Raw genomic sequence first — 5,705 nt, 5'->3', positions numbered from 1 at the left:
AACGTTAAATTTTCAGTCGAAAAATCAGAAATGCATGCAAACATGGACTGAGCAATAGACTGGTATGCAGGCCCACCCCAATGTAAGATGTTAGCCCATCCTACAGCTTGGAGAAGAAGAAGGATACCAAAAGGAGCAATGTGGTCAAGATCAACAGGTCACTTAACAATGACATTGCGCATTCGCAAATCCCGCACATATGAGGGATCATCTTCGGGTGACTAAAGATGACGCTGAGAGATAGGAGTTGATCTAGAAGATGATGGACCACGGGAAGTTTTCTTTTTACCTCTAGCATCCATTTGCAACAAAGAGTATAAAGAATCAAGAGATTACAAAGGATGTAGAGTTAGGTTTGGCTAGATCAGATTTTTTAAAAGAAAACCCCAAAATCACAATGAATCCCAAAATAAATTACTCCAAGAGTAAAAATGAAGTAATATTGACTAGAATATATAAGAAAAATGTAAATGATGCACTAACCTTGAAGATCTAGGAAAGTGGGTATGATTGGTCGGGCGTCAGCTCGTTGGAAAGGAAATAAAAAATGAAGAAGATAAGGTTTTTCCCAAATTTTAAAAGGTCTAGCGCGCTACACGACTGGTCGTGCCACGACTGGTCGAGTACATCCTCGACTGGTCGTGTACCGATTAAAATATGCATTTTCCATAAAAATTTAAAATTTAAATTAATAAATTATCAAATATATATATATATATACTATGATACAAATATGCATGAATATTCAATTTAGATTGTACATACCAAGATCAAATTTCAATTTGTTAAACCTGCTTTTGTCGAGCAGCTTAATAAAAATGTCAGCAAGTTGATTCTCGGTCGGAATATATTCCAAAGATATTATTTTTTCTCCACTAATTCACGAATGTAATGATACCTAATGTTAATGTGCTTTGTACGTGAATGTTGGATTGGATTTTTAAATATATTTATCACACTGGAATTATCACAATATAAAACCATTGAATCCTGTGCATTCCATAATTGCTTAACATTCTATTCATCCAAACAAGTTGAGTACATGCATTTCTAGTTGCGATGTATTCAGCCTCAATAGTTGAGAGCGATACAAAACTTTGCTTCTTGCTAAACCAAGAAACTAAATAATTTTTGATATAGAAACAACTACCACTGGTTGATTTCCTATCATCAATATTACTAGTCCAATCAGCATCAGTGTACCCAGCCAACTGAACACTAGTATCATATGGATAACAGAGACCCAAATTAACAGTACTTGCGACATATCGAATAATCTGTTTAACAACAGTTAGATGTGACTCTTTAGGGTCAGATTGATATCTAACACAAATACCAACACTAAAATCAATATCAGGTCTACTTGCAGTTAAACAAAGTAAACTACCAATCATACTATGATATAATTTAGGATCTACATTTTTACCTGTAGAGTCCTTTGAGAGTCTTAAGGTTTACTCATAGGAGTATCAAAATTCTTACTATTCTCAAATTTGAACTTTTTAATCAAGTTTAGAGCATATTTGGTCTGAGAAATGAAAATACCATCAGGTTGTTGTTTTACTTGGAACCCTAGGAAATAATTTAATTCCCCAACCATGCTCATTTCGAACATAGATTTGTTTAACTCCGTAAACTCAGTAGTCATGTTAGTACAGGTAGATCCATAAATAAATCATTAAGATAGATTTGTACCATTAAGATATCATCGTTATGTTTTTTAACAAAAAGAGTCTTATCAACACTTCCCATTTGAAATTTATGACTTAGTAAAAACCTAGTCAACTTTGCGTACCGTGCCCTGGGAGCTTGTTTCAATCCGTAGAGAGCCTTTTTAAGGCGGTAGATATGATCGGTGTTCTTAGGGTCTTCCAAACCCGTTGGTTGTTCAACATACACTTCTTCATGTAGATCGCCATTTAAGAAGGTACTTTCACATCCATTTGATAAATTTTGAATTTTCTAAAGCAAGTAATGGATATGAATAGTCTGATTGATTCAAGATGAGTTATTGGGGCAAAAGTTTCATTATAGTTGATGCCTTCAATTTGAGCGTACCCTTGTACAACCAGTCTAGCCTTGTTTCGAATTATATTCCCAAGTTCATCAGACTTATTTTTAAAAATCCACTTAGTTCCAATTATAAGACCTGCATCCTATACTGTATTGTTTTATAGGTTTTCGCGGTCCTTCCAGTCGATTCTAGTGACCCGCGATCTATTATTGGTATTTACACGCGATCTTGAGTCGTGTCCAGTATATCTGAGTTGTCTTGACTCGAAACTTGTACCATCATGACCGCATTGTTACTACGGTTCTAATGTCGCGTCTCGTGCGCCAATGCGACGCTTAGATCATAAGTTGTGGCCCGCGCATTATAATGGCTGTGGACCGCACATTGTGGGACCCACCAACCCTATGGCACCATTCCCTAGGTGGGTGATGTCATACCCTTACACAAGTAATAATGACTCCTCTTCTTAAGTCAACACCTCCCCTTACCTAGTCATTTATGATGGCCTTCTATCATTATGACAAGCCATAACTTCTTCCTCTCTCTTTCCTTCCTCATTTTTTCATCTCCCCTAGCAACTAAGAAGCCATGGAGGTCCCAACCCATCTCCATGGCCAACCCTCTTTTACCTTAGATCCCCTTCAATTCAGCTATTAGAAGCCCATCTCCACCATTAAAAAAGATCTTAGAAGGCTTGAGGACCCGAAGGATTGATAAAGGTGTAGATCTAGAGGTGGGTGCTTCTCTCTCCCTCTTTCCCTTTCTTTTATGATGAGTGGCCCACCTGATGATGCATGTAATATCCTTACCATCCATCCAGTGGGATCAACCCACCTTGCTACCCTTTCATTTGAAGGGTCTAGATGATGGGGAAGTGCAAGCATTTGGTGGACCCTAACACGGCCAGATGGGCCCAGCCGTCCGTTGTCTAGACCATCCAGCAATGTCTGGACGTTGCTGTGAATAAACAAAAATATCAGCTTGGTTGAAAGCTTTGAGCTGAGCTGCTCATGCAGGCCCCACCTTGATGTATGAATTCAATCCATGCCGTCCATCTCATTCTCCAGATCATTTTAGGCGTTGAGCCGAAAAATGAGGCCAATCCAACTTTCTAGTGGGCTATAACATAGAAAAGAGTGATTTTCACCGTTAAAATGCACTTTGATCTTTCTACCCACCGAAATGTGTCAAATATTGGGCTTGTTTGGCTTGTCTTGAGCCATAGAAGCCAGTGGATGGGGTGGATTTTGCTGATGCAGGCCCCACCTGTGAAAAACCTCAAAAAAATCATTTTTTTAAATAAACAAATAAAAAGTAAATAAGAAGCACCTCCGCTGCTAACGTCATGGACGCAACAGCGTCCTGCACTGGATGTGGACGGGCAGGGACATGGGTCCCATACGTGGGCCCCACCGTGATGTGTGTTGAACATCCACGCCATGCATTTGGTGGGCCCCTTTAAGCAGTGGGCCCCCTCACAGAAGTTTTGGATTTATATGGAATTTTTTTCATCTTAATTGAGGCCATCCACCCATGTGAGACCCACACGTGAGGTATATCCATGCCGTCCATGGCCTGGACGGTGGGGGCCACCTTGATATATGTGTTTACATCCAGGCCGTCCATCCAGGCTTGGATTTGGATGCCTGGACGTTATTCTTTTCAAAAAGAAAGAAAGGTAATATTATATATTATATAATATAATATGCATATTAAGTATATATGGGATGGTGGGCCCCACGTGGAAAACACCTTGCTATTATATATTATAATATATATATATATATATATATACATATGATATATATTATTATATAATATAATATTTTAGATTAAATAAATATCATGGTGGGTCTGGCATGCCAGGTATGACCCCACCATGGTGCGTGTATTGTATCCCTACCGTCCATCTGTCTGTGGACGTGGGGCCATTGTGATGTTTGGGTTTTTGCCACACCCATCCCATCGTCAGATGGATGTGCTGCATCTAGCCGTCCATCCATTTGGCTAGCTTGTCTCAAGCTTGAGACTGGAGATGAGACAGATCCAGTTATTGAGTGGACCATACTTCAGACAACAGTGGTGTTGAATGTCTGCCATTGGGACCTCATTTTGGGTTACAGAAGTTTTGGATTAATATGATATTTGTTTCTTGCCCCTGTCCAGGTCTTTGTGACCTTATGAGCTGACTGGATGGAAAATAAATGCTATGGTGGGGGCCTCCTAAATTTTAACAGTGAAAATTATTATCACCATTGTTAATTGTGGTATGGTCAAGGTGATCTTTTGATCTGATTCATCGTTTGGATAATGCTCTAACATGATCTCTATACATTGGATGAATGGTGTGGCCCAAGCAGTGCGGCCTACTTGTTGTATTTGAGAGGCCTAATATGACGTATTTGGAGCCAATGGGTTAAGGCCCATTGTGATGTATTTGAGGCTCATGGGATAGGGCCCATTATGATGGAATTGCGGCCCAGATAGAGAGGCCCATTGTGATGTATATTGGACCCATGAGTGAGGCCCGATGTGATTAACAAGGCCCATATGATGGGGCCCACCTGCTTGAATCTGAGGCCCATGGGCAAGGCCCATTTTGATGTATTCGTGGCCTATGGGCAAGGCCCATTATGATATGTATTAGGCCCATTAGTACGACCCATTGATGCAACCCAATTGATATATATGAAGCCCATTGGAGCGGCCCGTGGACACGGTCCACTTGATGAGTATAAGGCTCATTGGTGCGGTCCATGGATGCAGTCCGCTTGATGAATATGAGGCCCACTGGTGCAGCCCATGTGATATGATCCACTTGATATGTATAAGGCCCATATGATGTGGCCCACTCGTTAGATATGAGGCCCATATGATGTATTCAAGGCCCATGGGTGAGGTCCATTGTGATGTTTTCGAGGCCCATGGGCATGGCCCAATGTGATGCATATGTGGCCCATGAGTGGGGCCCATGACGATGTATATCAGGCCCTTGTGTGGGGCCATGGGCCCACTATACGTATGACTTTATGTGGACCACTCCTTGGGAGTGATGTTAGTTAAATGTCCACATTGATGGGTAATGATAGTTGAATGTCCACATTGTGACCTTCCCTTAGGCCTTGTTAGGCCCATTCTTATCATTCTCTTAGTAAGTTAACGCAAATAAGTGGGCCCCATTCACCATAGACGGATGACTCCGCACTATCGGATTTAGTATAACTACGGCCGATGGCCGATCTTTATGGTTTGATCGGTCGTTCATATATGGATCCCGCCGTGTATATAAGTCGGTTGCTGAGGCCAAGTATTGAGGCCGATTTCTGATTTCTTGAGGCTAATTTCTGATTTCTCGAGGCCGATTGTATAGGCCGATTTCGATTATCGAGGCCGAGTATCGAGACCGATTTCCGATTTGTCGAGGTCGATTGTATATGCTGATTCCGATTGTCGTGATCGATTACCGATTCCGATTGACGTGACCGATTTCTCAACTCTGATTATCAATCGATCCTGATTGTCGTGACCAGTTTGCTAATTCTAATTATCGAACGATCCCGATTGTCGTGACCAGTTTGCCGATTCTGATTATCGATCGATCCCGATTGTCGTGACCGATTTTTTGATTCTGATTATCGATTGATCCCGATTGTTGTGACCGGTTGACCAATTCTGATTATCGATCATCCCG

This window comes from Magnolia sinica, chromosome 7 (genome assembly GCF_029962835.1).
Source record: "Magnolia sinica isolate HGM2019 chromosome 7, MsV1, whole genome shotgun sequence".
In the NCBI taxonomy this organism is placed as follows: domain Eukaryota; kingdom Viridiplantae; phylum Streptophyta; class Magnoliopsida; order Magnoliales; family Magnoliaceae; genus Magnolia; species Magnolia sinica.
The sequence above is the reverse complement of the archived record's forward strand: the minus strand, read 5'-3'. Positions refer to the sequence as shown.